Here is a 13,092-nt window from a genome sequence, read left to right on the forward strand (position 1 = left end):
AAATATTGTCTGTATTCACAGGATCTGTGTCTTTCGATTCGTGTATGCTGTGTATTTTTACGAAATGTTTGATGATTAGTAGTTAGGTAAACACGTTGCTCATTGTAATTATTCTAGTCCATTTGTGATGGTGGGTGCAATTGTAAACTATGCCATCTACCTGAAATATGCACTTTTTTCTAACAAAACCTATCCCATACCATAAATATGTTATCAGACTGTCATCTAATGAGTTTTTTTGTTGGTTAGGGGCTATAAATATCTTAGTTTAGCCGAATTGGTGATGGCTACTGGTGTTGGTGGACAAATAAAAGATGGTGGATTATGCTAATGTGTTTTTAGGTAATAGATGTACATCTTTACATATTGTGTCTTCCCTGTAAAACATTTTAAAAATCGGAAATGTTGACTGGATTCACAAGATCTGTGTCTTTCATTAGCTGTATTGGACTTTAATGTGTGAAAGTTAAATATTTTAAAAAAATATTTTTTTTGAATTTCGCGGCACTGGTTTTTCAGTGGGGGGGGGGGGGGGTGTGCCGCTAGCGCCACGCTGATCCTAGACAGGTTTAAGGGTCTCTTTACCAAGCTTAATTGGATATTTACATGCAATACCATGGGCCAGAAAAGGTTGAATACATTGGCCATGCTGTCAATCCAGCAAGACTTCTGCCGCGTTCAAAACAGGATACTAGGAACTGGGAAATCTCAGACTTCAATGAGTTCAAGACAACTGGGAACTCTGAAAAAAATGGGAAAATTAGTTTTGAATGGTCATCCATCTCGGAATTCCAAGTTGGGAACTCGGGCCTTTTTCTAGAGCTCCGACCTGAAGATCACTGACGTCATGATTCATCCTTGTTTTTTCCAAGTTCCCAGTTGTCTTGAAAACACCATAAATCCAGAGAATGCCAGACTTTGATGACAAAGTTTGGTGACAAAATTTGCCCACAATAAGGACTGTCGTGCCACCTTCCTGATCAAGTAAGCACAGCACATCAAGGTGTGTCCAAAAATATATTGTATGCTGCTGCTTAACCTGTTGAGGATGGGGGCGCTGTTGTGACTATTTATGCTAATCGTGTAATTTTTGAAACGGCTTCCCACAAAGTTCTTGATCGTACAATATGCATATTATTATTATTATTGGATAGAAAACAGTCTATAGTTTCTATAGGAGTTGAAATTTTGTCTCTAAGTGGAACAGAGCCCATTCTACAGCAATTTCCCTGACATGGAGTCAGATTTCAGAAATTTTGGCCACTGTTCTGGAGTCAGTTAAAAGGGCACTGTTATTGCTATGAGTATACGGACACTGCTTACGTCTTCCCCTGGATGCCTTTACGTGATGACGATTTTATCAATCCCTGTCCACCCTATATTTTTTAGTCACGTTTATGAGTATTTATGTATAAGAGTAGATCACTGTCTAAGTGGCGCACAGACATTTTCTGACCAGCTCAGCTACATTTCACATTGTCTAACCATGATTTTGGTGGCTAAATATAAACATTTTCGATCAAACTCTATATGGATTGTGTAATATGATGTTACAGGAGTGTCATCTGAAGAATTCTGAGAAGGTTAGTGAAAAAATTAATATATTTTGGCGATGTTGACTTTTATCGCTCACTTTGGCTAGAATCAATGCTGGGCTGCTATGTGCTATGTGCTATGCTAATATAACGATTTATTGTGTTTTCGCTGTAAGACACTTAGAAAATCTGAAATATTGACTGTATTCACAGGATCTGTGTCTTTCGATTCGTGTATGCTGTGTATTTTTACGAAATGTTTGATGATTAGTAAGTAGGTAAACACGTTGCTCTAAGTAGTTTTTCTATTCCATTTGTGACGGTGGGTGCAATTGTAACCTATGCCATCTACCTGAAATATGCACTTTTTTCTAACAAAACCTATCCCATACCATAAATATGTTATCAGACTGTCATCTGATGAGTTTTTTTCTTGGTTAGGGGCTATAAATATCTTAGTTTAGCCGAATTGGTGATAGCTACTGGTGTTGGTGGACAAATAAAAGATGGTGGATTATGCTAATGTGTTTTTAGGTAATAGATGTACATCTTTACATATTGTGTCTTCCCTGTAAAACATTTTAAAAATCGGACATGTTGACTGGATTCACAAGATCTGTGTCTTTCATTAGCTGTATTGGACTTTAATGTGTGAAAGTTAAATATTTAAAAAAAATATTTCTTTTGAATTTCGCGGCACTGGTTTTTCAGTGGGGGTGGGGGGGGAGTGCCGCTAGCGGCACTCTCATCCTAGACAGGTTAACTTCTTGAGAATACAGGGGGTGCTGTTTTCGCATTAGCATAATTTCCTCTACAGATTAAACTGCCTCTTATTCAATTATTGCTGTTACTATATGCATATAATTAATACCATTGGATAGAAAACAAGCTATGGTTTCTAAAACCGTTTCAATTTTGTCTCTGAGTGAAACATAAGTCATTTGACAGCACTTTCCCTGAGCAAGAAGAAGATTGCAAGATGTGTATGCTCGCTTCAACGCTCTGCCTATATATGGTCACGCCACCTATGACCCGAAACACACTTCATTCGTCTTCCTCTGGGTGTCAAGAAGACGTCAGAGGAGAATTTTTTTGTTTATCTTGTACTGACGTGAAATAAGACCTATTTCTTTAGCGTGACCGACAACTTCCGGTTTTCTGAAACGCGCGTTTTAGAGGTGCAATTGTCTTTTGTTATGCTGCCGTTACGGATGAAAACTATCTCCGTCTCGAAGTTTGTTTGATACATGTGACCATATCATCGTAATGTATGTTTTTTCAATATAGTTTAATCAGATTATTTGAGTTTTTTCGGGAGTTTTGCCGTGTTCCGTTCTGTGAGTTTTTTTAACTTTGGACAGAGCCGTGCTAGTCGACCAGTACCTATCCTAAATGAAGAGGGAAAGTTGCCATTGTGAATGGATTGAACGACTCATCAGGACTAAGGACACCTTTATCAACATTCTGATGAAAGATCAGCAATAGTAAGACCCAATTTACGATGTTATTTCATATATCTGTCGTGCATGTGAACTGGTCGGGCGCGCCCAGCTGGTTCTGGCTGGCGTGGCTATGCTAATTTAGCGCTACATTTTGTTTTCGCTATAAAACATTTAATAAATCTGAAATATTGTTTGGATTCACCAGATGTTGGGCTTTCAATATCTGTATGCTGTGTATTTTTTTCTGAAATGTTTTAAGACAAGTAATTAGTTATATAACGTTGGTCTCTGTAATTGTTCTGGCTGCATCAGCACTATATCAGATTGCAGCTGCAATGTAGAACTGTGATTTATACCTGAAAAATGCACATTTAAAAAAAAAAAACTATGCTATACCATAAATATGTTATCAGACTGTCAACTTATGAATTTGTTTCTTGGTTAGTGGCTATATATTTTAATTTAGTCGAATTAGTGATAGCTACTGACGCAGGAAAAAACTGTTGGAGTAAAAAAATGGTGTCTTTTGCTAACGTGTTTAGCTAATAGATTTACATATTGTGTCTTCCCTGTAAAACATTTTAAAAATCTGGAATGGTGGCTTTATTCACAAGATCTGTGTCTTTCATTGGGTGTCTTGGACTTGTGATTTAATGATATTTAGATGCTACTATTTAATTGTGACGCTATGCTAGCGATGCTAATCAGTGTGGGGGGGGGGGGTGGGGGGTGCTCCCGAATCCGGGTTAGGTACTCGGTAGAGGTTAAATTATGTAATATGCCAGGGAGATATGTATACTGCAGCTAAGAAAGTAATACTAAGTGTATGTTGTGTAGTAAGCTGTTAGTAGCCCATGTGCCTCACCCTATTAATTTGGTTTCTTTCCCCCTCATAACTTAGCCTACTGTTCTGACTTAGTGGTACACATATAGCTTATAGCCTGTTTTAGAGAAATGTAATTATCAAATATTGTAAGAGCATTCATTGTCTGCTTATGTGCCCCCTTTATTTATCCTACCGTTCTGACTTTGTACAGGGCGAATACTGTAAGACGTGCCCATGTTCTGAATTCTGTCGCTGTACATTTCAAAGTGCTGAACTTTTTTAAATATATTGTTATATTGACTATGTCCGTCCTAGCTCACCTATTAATGTCTTAATAGAAATGACGGATTGCCTTTTATCTGCTCATCGGTCCCTTATACCATGGTTTGTACATCTCAATTGTCAGTAGAAACCACATTTGTTTAAGCAAGTCAGTCATATTGGCTATGTTGTTTTTTTTAACGCAGTATATGAGGCCGAATGAACATTTTCGCTGCCAGACAGAGCTCCGCTGATAGCTGGGTGGAGCGGTGGTAAAGATTCACTCCATGGTGCTGAAAATAAATCTCTGCTGTTGGGACAGCTTTATGTAGGCCCTAACAGTTTGTAGACACTGTTTGTCATTGTTATAGTGCAATTAATGTATTGTTTAGTGTTGTGTTTAGTAGTGGCTTTGCTGGCATGCATCTAAAATATATTTTTGGAGTTTGCCCCACCAGGATTTACATGCTAAAATCTCCACTGCTCAGTTCTAAAATAGAATGTAGAGTTCTAGGACACTGAGTTGAGTGCGAGTCTGGTATCTGCTAGCATGTAATCAAGATCAATGTATCAAAAACAAACTACAAAATAATGGTCTTTTTAGAAATACATTTGCAAAATAGTCAGCCTGAACAGCAGCAAGATTTTTCAGTAACAGTTACAGAAATGTTTAACTTGCTATGATGATGACATGTTGTTCTTATCTATACTGAACAGAAATCTAAACCCTAACATGTAAAGTGTTGGTACCATGTTTGAGTTTAAATAAAATATCCCAGAAATGTTCCATACTCACAAAAGCTTATTTCCTTGAAAACGTGTGCACACATTTGTTTACATCCCGGTTAGTGAGCATTTTTCCTTTGCTGAGATAATCAATCTACCTGACAGGTGTGGAATATCAAGAAGCTGATTGGACACCATGATCATTACTCAGGTGCTCTTTTTTCTGGGGACAATAAAAGCCTACTCTAAAATGTGCAGTTGTAACGAACCTCTACTTCTTCCTCCTCCTCGGATGAGAGGAGAGAAGAATCGGTGGACCAATACGCAGCGAGGTATGTTGACATAATGAATTTATTGAAAAGACAAAGACTGACACGAACTATACTTGACTTATACAAAATAACAAACAAACAACGTAGACAGACCTGATCATGGAACTTACATAAAACACGCAGAACTCACAAACAGGCAAAACGAACGAGACAGTACCGTGTGGTGCAATAAACACAGACACAGCGACAACCACCCACACCAAACAATGTGAAACAACCTCCCTATGTATGTCTCTCAATCAGAGGAAAATGAAAACAACTGTCTCTGATTGAGAGCCATACAAGGTCAATTAACCTGTTGGGGATGGGGGCGCTGTTTAGACTATTTATGCTAATGTGGCTAATTTTTTAAACGGCTTCCCACAAAATCCTTGATCGTACAATATGCATATTATTATTATTATTGGATAGAAAACAGTCTATAGTTTCTATAGGAGTTGAAATTTTGTCTCTAAGTGGAACAGAGCCCATTCTACAGCAATTTCCCTGACATGGAGTCAGATTTGAGAAATGTTGGCCACTTTTCTGAAGTCAGTTAAAAGGGCACTGTCGTTGCTATGACTATACGGACACTTCTTACGTCTTCCCCTGGATGCCTTTACGTGATGACGATTCCAACGGGCTCGATTGCGCGTTCACAGGCCCTACAAATGAAAAAACTCTGAAGCTAGTCATTCTTTGGGAGCTGCGTAACGCGCGTGGAAGACACCGACCCTCTCCTGTTCCAAGCGTTAGTTTAGCCTGTTATATTTCTCCGGTCATCTTTTCACTCGTTATAGGAGTTAAAAACATCATAAGGTAGTTAATTTAAAGCGTTTTATAGCAATTTATATCCGTTTAGTGCGATTTTGGGACATTTATTTTTGCAACGATGTGAAAAGTTGGGCATGCTTTTCAGTTCATCCCGAACTCAGTTGACATTTCCACATGGCAAGAGGACAGCTTTCCACCAAAAGACGATTTCTCCCAAGAAAGGATCCTTTGCCCAAGATACTGATGGAAGAACAGCTCAAGGTAAGACATTTTTATTATGATAAATCGTGTTTCTGTCGAAACATTTTAGTGGCTTAGGACGCCATGTTTTTTGACGTAGCTTCGCTTGGCGCAAACTGTATTGAAAAGTAAGGATAAATTAAAAAATGTAATAACGCAATTGTATTAAGAATTAAATTGTCTATCAATCCCTGTCCACCCTATATTTTTTAGTCACGTTTATGAGTATTTATGTATAAGAGTAGATCACTGTCTAAGTGGCGCAAGGACTTTTTCTTTACCAGCTTGTCTACATTTCACATTGTCTAACCATGATTTTGGTGGCTAAATATAAACATTTTCGATCAAACTGTATATGCATGTTGTAATGTGATGTTACAGGAGTGTCATCGGAAGAATTCTGAGAAGGTTAGTGAAAAAATTAATATCTTTTGGCGATGTTGACTTTTATCGCTCACTTTGGCTAGAATCAATGCTGGGCTGCTAATTGCTATGTGCTAAGCTAATATAACGATTTATTGTGTTTTCGCTGTAAGACACTTAGAAAATCTGAAATATTGTCTGTATTCACAGGATCTGTGTCTTTCGATTCGTGTATGCTGTGTATTTTTACGAAATGTTTGATGATTAGTAGTTAGGTAAACACGTTGCTCATTGTAATTATTCTAGTCCATTTGTGATGGTGGGTGCAATTGTAAACTATGCCATATACCTGAAATATGCACTTTTTTCTAACAAAACCTATCCCATACCATAAATATGTTATCAGACTGTCATCTAATGAGTTTTTTTGTTGGTTAGGGGCTATAAATATCTTAGTTTAGCCGAATTGGTGATGGCTACTGGTGTTGGTGGACAAATAAAAGATGGTGGATTATGCTAATGTGTTTTTAGGTAATAGATGTACATCTTTACATATTGTGTCTTCCCTGTAAAACCTTTTAAAAATCGGAAATGTTGACTGGATTCATAAGATCTGTGTCTTTCATTAGCTGTATTGGACTTTAATGTGTGAAAGTTAAATATTTTAAAAAAATATTTTTTTTGAATTTCGCGGCACTGGTTTTTCAGTGGGGGGGGGGGGGGGGTGTGCCGCTAGCGCCACGCTGATCCTAGACAGGTTAACCTGTTGGGGATGGGGGCGCTGTTTAGACTATTTATGCTAATGTGGCTAATTTTTTAAACGGCTTCCCACAAAATCCTTGATCGTACAATATGCATATTATTATTATTATTGGATAGAAAACAGTCTATAGTTTCTATAGGAGTTGAAATTTTGTCTCTAAGTGGAACAGAGCCCATTCTACAGCAATTTCCCTGACATGGAGTCAGATTTGAGAAATGTTGGCCACTTTTCTGAAGTCAGTTAAAAGGGCACTGTCGTTGCTATGACTATACGGACACTTCTTACGTCTTCCCCTGGATGCCTTTACGTGATGACGATTCCAACGGGCTCGATTGCTCGTTCACAGGCCCTACAAATGAAAAAAACCTTTAGCTAGCAAGTCTTTTCTTGCTGCGTAACGCGCGTGGAAGACACCGACCCTCTCCTGTTCCAAGCGTTAGTTTAGCCTGTTATATTTCTCCGGTCATCTTTTCACTCGTTATAGGAGTTACAAACATCATAAAGTAGTTAATTTAAAGCGTTTTATAGCAATTTATATCCGTTTAGTGCGATTTTGGGACATTTATTTTTGCAACGATGTGAAAAGTTGGGCACGCTTTTCAGTTCATCCCGAACGTAGTTGGCATTTCCACATGGCAAGAGGACAGCTTTCCACCAAAAGACGATTTCTCCCAAGAAAGGATCCTTTGCCCAAGATACTGATGGAAGAACAGCTCAAGGTAGGACATTTTTATTATGATAAATCGTGTTTCTGTCGAAACATTTTAGTGGCTTAGGACGCCATGTTTTTTGACGTAGCTTCGCTTGGCGCAAACTGTATTGAAAAGTAAGGATAAATTAAAAAATGTAATAACGCAATTGTATTAAGAATTAAATTGTCTATCAATCCCTGTCCACCCTATATTTTTTAGTCACGTTTATGAGTATTTATGTATAAGAGTAGATCACTGTCTAAGTGGCGCAAGGACAAATTCTGACCAGCTGAGTTACATTTCACATTGTCTAACCATGATTTTGGTGGCTAAATATAAACATTTTCGATCAAACTGTATATGCATGTTGTAATGTGATGTTACAGGAGTGTCATCGGAAGAATTCTGAGAAGGTTAGTGAAAAAATTAATATCTTTTGGCGATGTTGACTTTTATCGCTCACTTTGGCTAGAATCAATGCTGGGCTGCTAATTGCTATGTGCTAAGCTAATATAACGATTTATTGTGTTTTCGCTGTAAGACACTTAGAAAATCTGAAATATTGTCTGTATTCACAGGATCTGTGTCTTTCGATTCGTGTATGCTGTGTATTTTTACGAAATGTTTGATGATTAGTAGTTAGGTAAACACGTTGCTCATTGTAATTATTCTAGTCCATTTGTGATGGTGGGTGCAATTGTAAACTATGCCATATACCTGAAATATGCACTTTTTTCTAACAAAACCTATCCCATACCATAAATATGTTATCAGACTGTCATCTAATGAGTTTTTTTGTTGGTTAGGGGCTATAAATATCTTAGTTTAGCCGAATTGGTGATGGCTACTGGTGTTGGTGGACAAATAAAAGATGGTGGATTATGCTAATGTGTTTTTAGGTAATAGATGTACATCTTTACATATTGTGTCTTCCCTGTAAAACATTTTAAAAATCGGAAATGTTGACTGGATTCACAAGATCTGTGTCTTTCATTAGCTGTATTGGACTTTAATGTGTGAAAGTTAAATATTTTAAAAATATATTTTTTTTGAATTTCGCGGCACTGGTTTTTCAGTGGGGGGGGGGGGGGTGTGCCGCTAGCGCCACGCTGATCCTAGACAGGTTAACCCTGACACTTAACAAGGAACAAACACAGAGAATGCCCACCCAGCTCACATCCTAACCAACAAAACAAAGCTATACAAAAGAAAAACAAGGTCAGGAACGTGACAGCAGTTTTGTCACACAACACAATGCCACAGATGTCTCAAGTTGAGGGAGTGTGCAATTGGCATGCTGAACTGCAGGAATGTCCACTAGAACTCGTCAGATCATTTAATGTTTATTTCTCTACCATAAGTCACCTCCAACGTTATTTTAGAGAATTTGGCAGTACGTCCCACCGGCCTCACAACCGCAGACCACGTGTGACCACCCCAGCCCATGAACTCCACATCCGGCTTCTTCACCTGCGGGATCGTCTGAGACCAGCCACCTGGACAGCTGAATAAACTGAGGAGTATTTATTTCTGTAATAAAGCCCTTTTGTGGGGAAAAAGTCATTCTGATTGGCTGGGCCTGGCTCCCCAGTGGGTGGGCATTTAAATGAAATCCATAGATTAGGGCCTAATTAATTCATTGATATTTACTGATTTTCTTATATGAACTTTAACTCAGTAAAATTGTTGAAATTGTTGCATGTTGTGGTAATATTCTTGTTCAGTATACATTAGTTGAATGAACTGACTATAAGATTGTCTGCTAAATGACAAAAATGTAAATGTAAGAAAATATATATACCAAAATGAACTGCAAAGCACACTGGGTATTACTATTGGCCTTGTTTTGGGGAGGAGCATGCTTTGCAATAGTTCATTTTAATTTAGCAGACGCTCTTATAACACCATAGTGCCATCAGACTTCTGATACCTTTGCAGAGTGAAAAGGGGCCACAAAATTGTGAACCAGTATTTTGAAAATAGAAATTACAGCTCTCAAAAATATCTTGTTACAAAATACATTGTAGTTCAATACTCAGAAGTCATTGAACTACATATTTCAAATACATGTAACATAAATACTGACCATCACTGGACGTGAATAAGTCCAGTTAACATTAAGCATGTTAACCCTCGCAAGGCTGCTGACTCAGACGGCATCTCAAGCCTTGTCCTCAGAGGATGTGCAAACCAGCTGGCTGGAGTGTTTACAGACTTATTCAAGTGCTCCATATCCCAGTCAATTGTCCCCACTTGCTTCAGGATGTCCACCATTGTTGCTGTACCCAAGAAAGTGAAGGAAACCAAGATAAATAACTATCGCCCTGTAGCACTCACTTCTGTTATCCTGAAGTGCTTGGTATAGAATGGTATAGAAAAGTATTTTGTATTTTAAAAAAATATACAAATTACAGCTCTCAAAAGTACTGTATCTTGTTAAAAAAAAAAATAATTGAGTGTAGTTCAGCCCAGTGTAATACACATGACAAAATACTCAGAAGTCATTTAAATACATATTGCAAATACATTTAACAGAAATAATGCTTATAGGGACCGGGTAGAATGGAACAGAACAGCAATCAGTTTCAGGCAGCCGCAGCATCGTGAAATGGAAATGACAACTGACAAGACTTCGCCTTTGAGGCTTTGGACAGCCAGCGATACAGGTTCCATTACTCAAAAATGTCTGTGGACATTTCACTCTGGATTCTTTGAGGAGGAAATGTAGAAAAATAACAGATAGGAGACTGGTGGGAGTTGGTATGATGTGCAAGAAATTACATTGAGACGAAAAGGTCTGTTTACACAGACAGCGCAATTCTGATATGTCTTTCACTAATTGGTCTTTTGAACTATCAGATCAGCTCTGAACAAGAGATGATGTGAAAAGATTTGATGTGATTGGTCAAAAGACCAATTAGTAAAAAATATCAGAATTGGTCTGCCTGCGTAAATGCAGCCTAAATACCCTACATAATGCAATGATGCAACAATCAGAAGCAAGGACCAGAAGATAGAATTCCAAAGAAATTCTGTTCAGTGTTCATCAGCCTGGTTGGTGCGTGACAAACAATGAGCTGAACATGGAAAACATAAGTGTTTTGTATCCTGCAATTCTATTATGTCGCAGTTATTTATGGATCACAAATCTACTCTTTCTACTCCATTATCATCTTATTTGTTTAGTAATGAGGACAAACATGTACTGTGTTGTACCAATATAACGATGCTATGGCTTTGCACCGTAAGGGTGTCATTAAACTATGCCAGTGTAAATCACTTGGTTCCAATGAGTACCCTCTATATTTCTGAAAGTCACAAGATTTTATATATTTTTATTTATTCAATCAAAAAAAAAAAAAATAATATTAAATAGTAAAACAATTTGAAACAATCAATTCTAACACACTAAACCATCTAACAAATCATAACAATATAATGCCGTCTATCTTCATTTTCGCTGGGGTGGTATATGGGCTAGCAGCAGCTCGATGGAAGTGACAGTTGTGTTGGCCGCTGCTGTGTACATGGTTGGTGGAGGGGTTGGTCCTGGGGCTGAAACTTGGAACCGTGCTGGTGTTGGGGCCAGGACTGGAAACCTTGGGTTGGTGCTGGGACTTGGGAACGGGAAGCAGGAACCGGGAAAGAGTTATGACGTTTCTCAACAACGATCTTCCCAGGTGTTTTTGGAGCACTGCACCAAATGAAAAAGAGAAAGCATGTCTCTGTGCCTTCCAGTCGTGGCTTTAGGCTTTCCTTGTTGGGTCAGGTTGCTCTAGGCGCCACTGTTTCACCCAGAGACTGACGCTATAGAATGGCTGTTTCATCCTCACCTCACTTCCTTATTCCTAATTATGCTTTTTACACATGCACAAATATAACCACAACCACATATCTTCATTCCAATGTGATATTACATTAGCCCAGGGTTTCCCAAACTCAGTCCTATGGACCTCCAGGGGTGCTTGTTTAGATTTTTGCCCTTGCACTACACAGCTGATTCAAGTAATCATCAAACATTGGTAATTTATTTCAGCTGTGTAGCGTTAGAGGAAAAACAAAACGTGCACCCCTTGGGGTTCCAAGGGAAATGCTGGGGTAGGCTGTGCAGGTAGTCTAGTCTACATCACCTGTCAAACTCATTCCATGGAGTGTCTGCAGGTTCTTGCTCCTCCCTTGTACTTTATTGATGAATTAAGGTCACTAATTAGTAAAGAACTCCCCTCAGCTGGTTGTCTAGGTCTTAATTGAAAGGAAACACCAAAACCTACAGACACTAGGCCCTCCATGCAATGAGTTTGACACCCCTGGTCTACATCATGAGATTATTATGGATAAGAGTGCACATTTTTTATTAGTCTACAGGCAGTCAGGCATCGATGTCACCCGAATCAGACCCTTGATATTTATTGGAAAGGAGCATTAAAATCACTCTACCACCCTATGAAGTTCATAAATGATTTAATCTGTAGCCTAATAAACTGCATGGTTTCCTGAGTCAGAGTGGGGCGACCACACACCATATTATCGCGTGACTCCAAGGTTACGGTATGATGGTAATTATATTCATATTTGCACATGAATGCGTTTCCATCGCCATTTCTCTCATTTTACAGACAAAAAGATTACACCATGTCGAAACAAACAAATTATCATTTACTTCCTGTTTCCATCACAGCTGTCATGATTTTTTTTTTATACAGTATGACTTTACTCATCTAAAAACAGTGGATGGTTAAGGATGTCCATTCTTCTATACATCTCCTGTTTGGCATGTCTCTGGTGATGTTGTTCAAGCATCACTGATGGATTTGTTGACATGACAACTGTGTCGTGTCTTTGGCTATGCCGGATTAATTGCTATGACATGCTATCCTATAAAATACTTTCTCCGTAATTAATATCACCTGATTGAGCTAATCGGGTAAATGTAATTAACTAGAGAGTCGGGCACCACAAAATAATATTTATAGAGCTGTTATCTTCCGAATAAACTCTTAAAGATTTAGTAATATTTTACATCAATAGCAGTCAATATTAATCGTCATCTTATTCAGTCTCATCAGAAAGTTGTAAATTCTTAGTTATCTGCACGAACCCTGGCTAACAAGTTGAATCAGCAATAAAAAATTGGGTTTAATTATTTATTTACTAAATAC

The 13,092-nt window shown here is 38.2% G+C and overlaps 1 protein-coding gene across 8 annotated transcripts in view; it reads right to left on the minus strand.

Annotated features, from left to right (window-relative positions):
- LOC129816575 (low-density lipoprotein receptor-related protein 1B-like) overlaps positions 1–13,092 on the minus strand; it is a 586,954-nt gene that overhangs the window by 462,164 nt on the left and 111,698 nt on the right. The window lies entirely within an intron of this gene.

The sequence above is a fragment of the Salvelinus fontinalis genome, chromosome 19, assembly GCF_029448725.1.
Source record: "Salvelinus fontinalis isolate EN_2023a chromosome 19, ASM2944872v1, whole genome shotgun sequence".
In the NCBI taxonomy this organism is placed as follows: Eukaryota; Metazoa; Chordata; class Actinopteri; order Salmoniformes; family Salmonidae; genus Salvelinus; species Salvelinus fontinalis.